A 12,790-nucleotide genomic window follows, 5' to 3' on the forward strand; every position below is an offset into this window, starting at 1 on the left:
TGTGTTTTTTATTCCTCAAATGGTCTGAAAATAACAGAAGTTATTCATTACTATGCTACACATGATTGGAATAAGTTTTAAGTAATTTGATTTATTTATGTGGTTTTTATTGAATTTTATAACGTTGTTGGTCCTCGTGGACAAAAATGACCCCAAAGTACAAAGTGTTGCAAAGAGCCGTATTTTCACACCATACTGCTTTCAAACATCTTTGATCTTGGATCACTGATGTGTGGGGTCAAGCACTGGTTATAACAACAACAACAACCACAACAGGCAGCACAATGAGGAAGCAGGTGCTCTATATTCAATGAAATTTTATTTACTCAGCTCCAAATCACAACAACAGTCGCATCAAGGTGCTTCATATTGTAAGGTCGACCCTACAATAATACATACACAGAAAGTAGCTCACAGGCCTCCACTGCACTGGAGGCTTGTGAGCTACTTTTTTTTTTACCATGACCAGTAGGACAAAGCAGATATTGTCCTCTAGTATAATGAGGAGGGAGAATCAATGTTCAGGAAGATCCAGGGTTAGAAGATATAGAAAATATTGTCAATATTTAGAGCACATGCTACCCTTTCTCTGAAAAAGCACATCAACCACCTGCAGAAGTGGAAGAAGGCTATGAAGTGAAGAAAAGTGATGAAGAATCTGAACTATGTTCAAGTAGGTTCTCAGGCATCCAGGACATGGTAGTCTGAGGAGCTTGGAGAGAAAGTGACTGGGCTTCTTGAAGTTTCTTGAATTTTCAGAATGTGAAACTGAAATAGAAGATGTGTCAGAGGACTACACATCATCCATTTCAATTATGATGAAGACAAAGAATCAAGCAGGAAAGAGGAATCAGCTGAGACAGAGGAATATTTGCAGTAACGTGAGGAAACACTGATCTGGTCTTCTAACCTTCCCAGTGACAGACGATGCCTGACTCTCTCATGTGCCTCAGAGAAAGATGATCTACCACAGTCCAAGCACATGTGCCAGGTCCCATACTCCTTCAGTGGCTTTTCTACTCGAGCACTGAAAGCATTACACACAGTGTATTCTGCTTGTATTCTGCTTTTTAACGTTCACATGCCAATGGATGCATCAGAGACCAAGTTGGGGTTCAGTAACTTGCCCAAGGACACCTTGGTAAGAACTCCAGACTAGAGCACACAGAGATTGAACCAACAACCATCCAATTAGCAGATGACCTGCTCTACAGCCAACTCAATGATGAACAAGGAGGGACAACAAGAGAGGAAGAAAAATGGACCGAATGCAGCTGTAGGCATATGTGGGTGTGTTGATTCTTACTGCCGTGCATCCAGTAGAGTCGCTACGGCCAGTTTATGACATCCTGAGTCTGGTAGAGAAGTTTTCATGCTGACACAAGATTAACCACAGAATCCCAAAAAGGTTATAATTTCTTGATAAAGACACAATAGATGATCATCGTGTACAATGGCAAACCGTCTGTCCTGCAGTCAGGACACGAGTTGTCCCTAACATTGCAGGTTTCCAAAAGAAAACAATCACCTGTAACAGCTTGTTTACTGTATATGCCCCTTGGCCTGCAACTGCAGAAAGAAAGCTGTCCATGATGGGACCAGTTCAGAGGAATAAACCTGAGCTTCCTCCTGCCCTTGTGTCAAATATGGACACGCCTTTGTCCTCATGAAAGTTTGCCTTCACTCAGACTCATGCCCTGGTGTTCCTACCATGCCAAAATATAGAAAACTGTCAGGTAATGAGTTGGAATAAAGTTGAATAAAACCTTGAAACACAGAGATGGATGATATTTTATACTTGTTGCTTTATAAACAGTCAAAGCAGACCGGGTCATTTTTGAGCACAGAGGACCACAGATGTGATTATTTGCTGCCAGTAAAAATCTTAAAAACAGTTTCCTAAATTAACTTTGACATATACCCGTCTGTGATCATCTATTAAAGCAACCGACTCTGGTTGTGAAACGATGATCACAATAACTGATGATTCAATTTATTTTTTACCCGAAAACAAAGAAACATTTCGTGTAAATGAGGTTTTATCAGACTTAAATTTGAAATGGAATAAAGAAATAGTGTCAAAATGTTTGAATTAAGTTTTAATTAAAAGTGGGGGGAAAATCCACTTCATATTAATTAAGTATCAAACCTGATGGGGACATTTTTGACCGCTGAGAACCACAGGTGTATGGAAATCGGGAGAACATTATGAGGGTTAAACCATCTTTAAAATAACAAAGTCACAAAAAAACAATAAACTCATGGCGTTGGGTCTGACCCAACACCCTGACACCTGCTACAGAAATGTAGGAAGAAATAAGGTTACAAAGAAAGCAATAGCTTAATTTCACCATGACAAGTTTATATATTTGTTACAGTTTGGATTTTGTAAATGCTTAAAATTAGCATCTAGTTTAATTAACAGGTGGCTCCTACTAGTCTGCTCTCTCCACCAATTGGTGTCACTGAAATGGTCTGTGTTCGTGCTTTTGGTGTCTGTGGAGCACTTTTTATGAGCTAAGTCCAGAATTAGCCTGAGTTACTGGCTTAAACTGAACCAGGACAGCTTCTCTCTCTCTTTTTTTTTTTTAGGAATGTTTTTTGTAGGAATCTCACTTGTAGTTGGTGAGATTCCTCAATTTTCAGTCCTCACTGATGTAAATCCAGTCACCAGAAATATTTATCCAAATTTGGCAATCATTATCAGGATGTGTGAGCCTCAACTTACCCAGTTCAGCAGGTTACAAGGTTCACACAGCAGCACTTAAAACTTAGTGCACGTGCTGAGATATTATAGCTCTGAGAAATGTTTGTGGATGTAAACCAGAAAACGACCAGTAACTGTTAACAGCTGTCAGTTAACTGTGGATTCAAGTCCCAGAATTGGAATTTTCTACCTTTTTGTTGGTGACTTTTGATGTATTTTAAATAAAAGTGCTAACCGCTCAACCACTGTGATGTCCAACTGTAGTAAACTCTCAGTTAGTCCCACATACACCATCCACACTACAGCATCAAAGCTGTATTAATCCACCACTGAAAATAGTCCCTGTTATTTGAGAGCTTTGTCGTAATTCTTCTCCACTGTGGTTGGAGCTGACAGGCTCAGAGAATCAGAGAAATTAGAAAGTAACGCACTAAATTGTTGATGATGAGTTTGAATTTACAGAATAAGAGTGGGTGTAACTCTCTGTGAGACCACATCTGTTAACTTCTTGCAGAGAATGTCAATGCTCTCATAGCGCTCATTGACAAATAGACTAAATAACAATGAATGATGATAATAATAAATTATATTCATGTCTCCTTTCTCAAACTCTCTCTAGGTTTACAGCCCAGGACTGTAGGAGGAAGATCTGAAGGAATATGATTAACGTTTGGTGGGTTTAAATTCAAATTAAAAAAGCACGCCCTGCAGAAACTGATTCCCATCGTCTGCCTCCTTGGGCGTCTCTGTCTGCACGAAGCCGGGCATTTTTAGGAAGCTTACACACATTACACCCCCTCAATCCAGGATCTCTGTCAGTTTCTAGTAACTTCTGTCACGGTCTGCCTTCTGGGGAAATAGTGGCTGCGCTCGAATCAAAACAACCCGGCCCCCCTATGGGGTTTAAATGGGTGGATATGCTGTTATAAGTGGAGCCAAACCAGGATCCTCCTACCTTTCATTTTGCAGACAGTGTGAAATCACAGGAGACACTAAGAGGGCAGCGTTTCGGTGGCGTGACGGGAGGTTCACTTTTACTCTCATTGGTCTGCACACAATGAGGAAACACAGCCTGACACAATGGGAGACAATAGAGATATCAGAAATAAGACCAAAGAAACAGGAGTCTAAAGGCAGTAATTATATTATTCAGTATGAAGCATTGTGCTTTTACCTGTCAGATTTTAATTATCTGAGCTCCGTGTTTATTAATCACTTATTTATAAATACTTTTGCTTCCACTTTAAGTATATTTTGCTCTGATTATTTGCTGTAGAGTGTTTTTTCATTGCACGAGAACAGCGAGGCAGTGGTGAGGTGCGCGGCTGACAGATGGGCTCAGGCTGGAGTCTCTGTGGACCTGATGTTTGCACACAACATTGTGATCTGTAGTATCAGATTATACTGTTTTATATCAGCGGCCCTTCATCACACAACCAGGATTAATCTGGGATTTTTCTATGTGTAACCCACTAGTTTGTGCAATTATTAACAGCAGGCCCTAAAGAGGATAGCGTTGGCTTTCTACAGTTAAAGCCCTTTTGAGGAAGAATAACTGGTTACGGAAATTTAATATGAGCATGTGAGGATTTTAGGACAGGGTTAAAATAATAAGACGAGGTTCTCCAACTGAGTCCATGTTCTTCAGTATGGAGCAAAAAGCACTAATCCGTATCTGGCGGATGGAAACACCAGCTCAGTGATGACGCTCTGCTTCGTGTTGACGGATCCAGAAAATCACACACGACTCAACGTAAGGAAAAGTGATGGAAGCAGATGGACGATTTATGGAGGAATTACCGACGAACAGCTGCTGAAGTCTGTCAGATAAGAAGAAAAGTGCAGAAGCAACGATGAAGCTGTCGCACGGCTGACGGCTGCGTCTGCAAGGCAGCTGGTTCACACTCTCAGAGAGGATTATGTGGCTTTAAAATGACCATCAAACATAAAACATGGACGGAAGTTTAACAACTCAGACAGAGGAGGCGAGCTGATTGGTTGTCAGGGAATTAACAAAAAGACAGTCAAAGTGTGGACGATGTAGTTATGGCTCTGGGTTTACAGAGTTTGTTACAGTGGGAAATTTTATCAGCTGCAGCAGATAGAGCTGTGATTATTACTCTTATCGCCGTGTGCTGAATAAGTAATTACTGCGCTGCAGAGATGATGGAAGAGCAGTGTGATCAGAGGACGCTAGAAATCAGGCATCTGATCTTCTCTTCTTGTGTAGTCTGAAGCATATTTTTACCCCACATTCTCAGTAAATGCCCCCATTATTTATCCATGCAGGAGATTTTTTCCATCCATCCATTCATTTTCTTCCGCTTATCCGGGGCCAGGTTGCGGGGGCAGCAGCCCAAGCAGAGAAGCCCAGACCTCCCTCTCCCCAGCCACCTCCTCCAGCTTATCCGGGGGAAAGCCAAGGCCTCCTCCCAGTGGGACATGCCCGGAAAACCTCACCCAGGAGGCATCCTTGTCAGATGCCCGAACCACTTCAGCTGGCTCCTTTTGATGTGGAGGAGCAGCAGCTCTACTCTGAGCCTCTTCCGAATGGCCAAACTTCTCACCCTATCTCTAAGGGAGAGGCCAGCACCCCTTCAGAGGAAACCCATTTCCGCTGCTTGTATTCGCAATCTCATTCTTTCTGTCACTACCCACAGCTCGTGACCATAGGTGAGGGTAGGGGCGTAGATCGACTGGTAAATTGAGAGCTTCGCTTTTACACTCAGCTCTCTCTTCACCACAATAGACCGGTACAGCGTCCGCATCACTGCAGTCGCTGCACCAATCCGTCTGTCGATCTCCCGCTCTCTTCTCCCATCACTTGTGAACAAAACCCCGAGATACTTAAACTCCTCCACTTGGGGCAGGGTCTCATCCCTGACCTGGAGTGGGTACTCCACCTTTTTCCGGCTGAGGACCATAGCCTCAGATTTGGAGCTGATTCTCATTCCTACCGCTTCACACTCGGCTGCGAACCGTTCCAAGGAGAGCTGGAGGCCATCACCTGATAAAGCCAACAGGACCCCATCATCTGCGAAAAGCAGAGATGAGATCCTGAGACCAAAGAGGTGAAAGCCTTCTGCCACTTGGCTACACCTAGAAATTCTGTCCATAAAAATTATGAACAGAATCGATGACAAAGGGCATCCCTGGTGGAGCCCATCACCCACCAGGAACAAGTCCGAGTAATTGCCGGCTATGCGGACCAAGCTCTTGCAACGGTCACATAAGGACTGAATGGCCCGTAGCAATGGGCCAGACACCCCATACTCCCGGAGCACCCCCCACAGGACCCCCGAGGGACACGGTCGAATGCCTTCTCCAAGTCCACAAAACACATGTAGACTGGTTGGGCAAACTCCCATGCGCCCTTGAGTATCCTTGAGAGGATAAAGAGCTGATCCAGTGTTCCACGACCAGGACAAAATCTGCATTGTTCCTCCTGTATCCGAGGTTCGACTAACGGACGAACTCTCCTCTCCAGCACCCTGGCATAGACTTTCCCAGCGAGGCTGAGGAGTGTGATTCCCCTGTAGTTGGAACACACCCTCCGGTCCCCTTTCTTAAAGATGGGGACCACCACCCCAGTCTGCCCCTGATCTCCACACAACATTCCAGAGACGTATCAACCGGGACAACCCTACAACATCCAGAGCCATCAGGAACTCGAGGCGGACCTCGTCCACCCCAGGGGCTCTGCCACCAAGGAGTTGTTTAACTGCTTCAGTGACCTTGCCCCCAGAGATTAACGGGTCATCCACTTCGTCCCCAGACTCTGCTTCCGCCACGGAAGACGTGCCAGTGGGATTGAGGAGGTCCTCAAAATATTCCTTCCACCGCCTGATGATTTTCTCAGTCGAAGTCAGCAGCACTCCACCCACACTATACACAGTGCAGGTAGAACACTGCTTTCCCCTCCTAAGTCACCTGATGTTTTACCAGAATCTCTTTGAGGCAGTTCGAAAGTCTTATTCCATGGCCTCTCCGAACTCCTCCCACACCCAAGTTTTTCCTTCTGCCACCGCCCATGCCGCATTCCGCTTGGCCTGTCGGTACCTATCAGCTGCCTCCGGAGTCCCACAGGTTAACCAATCCCGGTAGGACTCCTTCTTCAGCCCGGTGGCTCCCTTCACCTCTGGTGTCCACCATTTGGTTCAGGGGTTACTACCACAACAGGCACCAACTACCTTGTGGCCAGAGCTCCGTGCAGCGGCTTTGGCAATGGAGGTGCTGAACATGGTCCATTCAGACTCAGTGTCCCCAGTCTCCCTCAGAATGCTATTGAAGCTCTGCTGGAGGTGTGCATTGAAGATCTCGCGAACCGGGGCCTCTGCTAGACATTCCCAGCACACCCTCACTGTACGTTTGGGTGCGCCAGGTCTGTCCAGTGTCCTCCCTCGCCACCTGATCTAACTCACCACCAGGTGGTGATCAGTTGACAGCTCAGCCCCTGTCTTTACCTGAGTGTCCAAAACATATGGCTTCAGGTCTGGTGATATGATAACAAAATCGATCATCGACCTGTGGCCTAGAGTGTTCTGGTGCCATGTGCACTTATGGACACTCTTATGTTCGAAAATGGTGCTCATTATGGCCAAACTGTGGTTTGCACAGAAGTCCAATAACAAAACACCGTTTGGGTTCAGATCCGGGAGGCCGTTCCTCCCAATCATGCCCTTCCAGGTCTCACTGTCGTTGCCCACGTGAGCATTGAAGTCTCCCAGTAGGACAACAGAGTCCCCAGGAGGAGCACCCTCCAGTGCCCCACTCAGGGACTCCAATAAGGCTGGGTACTCTGAACTGCCGCTCGGGGCATAAGCACAGACGACAGTCAGGACTTGTTCCCTGACCCAAAGGCAAAGGGATCAAACCCTCTAGTCCACTGGCAGAAACCCCAACATACCAGCAGCAAGCCGAGGGAATACCAAGATACCCACCAGGGGCAACTCCAGCCCCTCTCCAGGAGACTGGTTCCAGAGCCCAGGCCATGCGTTGAGGTGAACCTGACTATATCTAGCCGGTACCTCTTGTCCCGAACTCGAAAATATTGAGGAGGAAAACAAAATAACACTGGTCCCGAAGAGTCTGGTCAAACAATAATTTTATTGAACACACGCACGGGGAGATGGATACTGCACACAATCAGCATAGATCTCCACCCAAAAATACACAAGCAATCGCTTTTATAATGTCAGGGTTTGATGCCCGTTCTCGCGTTTTACAAGAACATTATTTGCATCTTTTACAGACAATGATCAATTCTTAGAGATAAATGCAGACACCGAAGTTCCCCTCTCTAGCATCTTCTTCCAAATATGGTGATGAATTCAGGCCCTGAAGGTCCCCAGGGACTTGTCTTCTTTTTGGCACATCATCTGTCACCTGTTACTAAACAAACTCAAACGCCACAGGTTGCTGACTAGTTTCAGGCCTTTGCTCAGGCCTGTTTCTAGATTATATGTACTATATGTGTTTTGTAACATGGGCCCATGTCCCTTTTTCAAGCTGTGCCCGGCCGGGCTCCATGGACTAAGGCCCGGCCACCATACGCTCGCCCTTGGGCACCCTCCCTGAGGGACCCCGGTAACCGTATCCCCGGCAGGGTGAACTGCTCCCTTGGTCTTTTCATAGAGGTCTTCTGAATCGCTCTTTGTCTGGTCCCTCACCCAGGACCAATTTGCCAAGGGAGACCCTACCAAGGGGAAAAAACCCCCAGACAACATGGGATCCCTGGGACACACAAACCCCTCCACCATGATAAGGTAGCGATTCGCGGAGGGATGCAGGAGATTTTTTTCACTTCATAACTGCCTGAATTGCTGAAATTATCAGTCTAATATTGTTAAAATGATAAAACGTACGTTGTTTTTACCTATATGAGTATATAGAACGTACACATACAATAAGCAATGAAGAAAACCTGATGGAGGCAGTCGGGGTCCAAAAAGTAAAGACAAACTCTGTCTAGTGGCCAGTAGGGATTGACTCATCTGGTCCCCAAAAGTCTGACTGTTTACACGCCAGTGACAAAGTTTAAAGTTCTTTTTATGTGCTCAGTAAACACTTTGCTGTCTCTGGTCTCAGTCTTAGATAAAACAACATTGTGCTCATTTATGTCAAACAGCACAATGTTTATCCTCTGTCAAGTATGAACAGGCGGCGTTTCTCAGTCAGATCCACTCCTCGCTCCACACCTCCAAACCCTGAAAAGCTTCCACTCCAGGATGTGGGTGGTTTTTCTCCCACAGACCGCTCGCTTCGGGCCGTTTTACAGCATTTCTGTTGGATTCAGGTCCAGACTCCAAACATGGACTTTATTCTTCTTTAATCAGAGTTTTTGGCAGAACTCCTTTTGTGCTTTGCATCATTTTCTTGTTGCATGACTCACATTTTCGTCCAGTGACAAATGTTCTGAATTCAATGCTCCACCAGTGATGGCTAGCTGTCCTGGCGCCCAGCATCTCTCAGTGCAGTTCTAAACCACAGCACTAAGCACCGTCACCACTTTAAACAGGGTTTTACTGATGGTTGTGCAAGCTTTCTAATGTGATGGGTTTCCTGCTATGATTCACTCTTTTAAAAATCTTCCGGAGAGCTTCTGATTCTGAGTCCTTTATGAATCTTCTTATCGTCTTATAACATCAAACCACGACACAACGCAAAGATGTTTACATTCTACAGTAAAAATCAGGACTCAGAAACGTCCACAGGCTGATGAGTACTGGCCACCGTTTTTCTTTGGAACTATTTTCAGAGGTGGATTTATCCACATTAGGTGCTGCGGTGAGTCTTTGTCAGTGTGTGTGGTTGTGGCGATGAAGGAGCACGTCAGGCCCGCAGCAGCTCTCTGATGTGCTTTACAGTTTTTTCTGATTGCTTAAGCACATCTTTTGTAACTATTGGCTAATTTTGCAAAACTCTTCACACAAATAAGAAAACCTGTCACCCAATCATCAAAACATTGTAGTTCTCTTGCAAAAGCAAACACAGCTAGATTAACTCTTCACACCTTCGTAAAAATGGTGTTTCCGTATCAAACAGTACACACAAGCCATCATCTACTAAGCACACAATGCACCAACTGCACACTGATGGTATGAATACAAAACACATCTGGCTTTTGCTTTCTCTGTGCACAAGGTAGGCTATGTCAGTTTGAGCTCATACTTCTGTCATAGATCCATAAGCATAGAGGGATCCAAACTTCAAGTACTGGTGTTTATTCAAACACATCAAAACAAACACAAGTGTTTATTTCCAAGTATAGGATTATTTGCAATCGCCATAATGACTATATGGGTTACTTGGTCTGCAGTGAACATGCTTCCTCTGCCCCCAGCATCTGGTCATCTAGCAATTCTGTAAAGTAACAATTTCAGTATTTTTACATCAATGGTATTGGTGTGTTTCTCATTGGCATATGGCAGTGCTACAAATCTTTGTGCGAAGTGACTGTACTCACCGATTCTCATTTCAAGATGTCCTTATGGTGCTTGCTCCAGTGTAGCGGCTCGAGTTAGGCTGGACCCGTTGGCCAGCTACCCTCAGGGTCATTCCACGGTTGATTACATGGTCCACTATTGTAGCTCTGATGTCATCAGCAATTCTATTTCTTACTCTTCCTACCCTTCCTCTCCCCCCTCCTCATCTTCCTCTTGCTCCTCCTTGTCGTCCTCTTCATCCTACTTCTTCACCTCCACATCCTCTTCCTCGGCCTCCTCTACTTCTCACTCTTCCTGCTCCCTCCATTGTACTCCGCACACACAGCTTACCTGTATTATAGTGCTTAGGCTGATTGCAAAGTGAACTGATTATCTAAAGAAGTTTTCACATGTGAAAGTGTGCCAGACAGTTGGCAGATTAGTGTTAATGATAGCCATACATGTGTATACTTTTGCTAGGAGTGTGTTGGAAATTTGGTAATTGAGTGTTGTGCAGTGAATTGTGCCTACAGTTTTGCAAAGTGTGTGTTACAAAATTGCAAACTGAGTGCAAAGCAGTTTTTGTGCTTTTAGTTTTGCAAACTCAGTGAGTGGTTTTGCTATAAGTCTGAATAGTTTTAGAGATTGTGCTACAGGAATCACAGTTAGGGTTTAAGCATTCAGAAAAAACTGTAATAGTTTGTGTCGTGATCATCAGTGATGTACAGTTCCCGCCAACTCTTCATGCAGATGTGATGAATTCAGAGCCACAAAACATTTCCAACATTTACTGTGGAGCAGACAAAAGGCTTCTCGGGGAGGCTCCTGAATATTCAGGTCAGCGTTCAGTGATGAGGTGAATCCAGGTAAAACACATTTTCCCTTTATTCAATTTCTGAATACCGCGAGCAGCAGCAGGAGATAAAACAAGCTCTCACTAATCTAAAGTGTGTGTTTCTAACAGTGCTGCAGCTCAGGTGTGTGTGTGTGTGTGTGTGTGTGTGTGCGTGTGTGTAAGAATGAGAGAGAAATTTCAGAAAGGCTTAGTGATTAAAACTCATTTGAATGCTCAAACACTGCTGTGTTCTTCCCAGCCGCCTGCCTAAGGCTCATAGTTTGTACCACAGCGACACCAAGTGGACGTGGTTGGAATGGATGGAAAAAAGGCAAAAAAAAAAAATCCTCACAATCCTACCCTGAGACACATTAACATGATGATATTTAATAAATAAATAAATACAGAAAGAAGCCAGGACTTTATGACTTGTAAACATTCCAGAGTTCTGGACGCTCTGCTGTCCTGGTCCTGTTGCACGTGGATCTCCCAGCAGGAACCAGCAGAGATATTTCATCATTATTATTATTTAATGGGATTTCATGCTTTTCCCTGCCTCAGTGCCGTTACCTTTTTTAACAGAGCTGTATGCATTGCTGATGCACATAAATGTATTTCACGCTTGAGAGAATTAAGCCCCACTTTAACAAAGAGTCAAAACACTGGTTAAGCAGGTTAACACAGGCCTGCACAATTAAAACAGCTTCACTCTAAAAGTTATTTTACAGGTTAAAAAAAAGAACTTTGAGGGGGTTTTTTTTTTTACACAAACTTTGATCATTTAATCTTTTTGATGTATTGTTTAAATTTTCCTTTTTTTTAAAAAATATTCTCTGGTTCAACTAAATTTTATTGCTTTAAAAATTTTGTCTCTTTGCATTTTTTTCCCCGTAATAACTGTTAATCTTTTTTTTTTTTTTGCTATAATTTATTTGTTTTATCATTTATAATATTATATAGACTCTCAGAAATTCTATGACACTTTCCCTTTGAAACAGCTGAAAGTGATTATTTGGAAAAAGAAAATTGCTCAAATCAAAAAAAAAAATTATAAATAAAAATCCATTTTTGGAAATCCTGCTAAATAATAAATTCTTGTCTGTATAAACATGCACACGTTGATCTATCAGCATCATAAACCATCTGAGCTTATGCTTTGCAATTTAAATTCCTGTGCAGCTTCAGCGAGGACGAGCGAGGAGCCCTCTGACTGCAGGTGGCTGGCTTCCTGTGTGGTCCTCCTGGTGTGGGATAATTGGCCGCCGCGCCCTCGCTGAGGGTTTCCCACAGGAGCAGCATCATGTGGAGGAGGCCTGTTTACACACCAGGTGATGGATTCAGCATCGATCATGCGATTAAAGGATGAGTATAAAACACACAGGGGCACTTTGTCTTCATGTGAACTGATATTATGAATTTAAATAAATGAGTTTAGAGGCTGAACTTAAGATGCTTTTATAACCCACTGCATAACTGTCACCACTAGGGGGCAATGTTTTACCAGTGTATGTACTGCTGTCCTCGGTTCCTCCCAGATTTCCTCAGCAGGCTTTACCTTCCCTCTGTGCTCATAATGACTCAACGTCTCATTTCAAATCCATTGCAACAGTTTACAGAGCAGCTGTAGATGGTTTCACCTTAAAAGCACAACACTAACCACGAACTGTCTAAGACATTTTCCCCACATCACACTCAAAGAAGTAAAAACAGCCTCTCAGCTGTTTTCTCTGGTTATAGTTACACAGTGTAACATTTAGCAGCGACTCCTGGATTTAGCTTCATGCACTGAAACACGGCTGCCCCCCTTATCTGGAAACTATCTTC

The sequence above is a fragment of the Maylandia zebra genome, linkage group LG10, assembly GCF_041146795.1.
Source record: "Maylandia zebra isolate NMK-2024a linkage group LG10, Mzebra_GT3a, whole genome shotgun sequence".
Taxonomy (NCBI): Eukaryota; Metazoa; Chordata; class Actinopteri; order Cichliformes; family Cichlidae; genus Maylandia; species Maylandia zebra.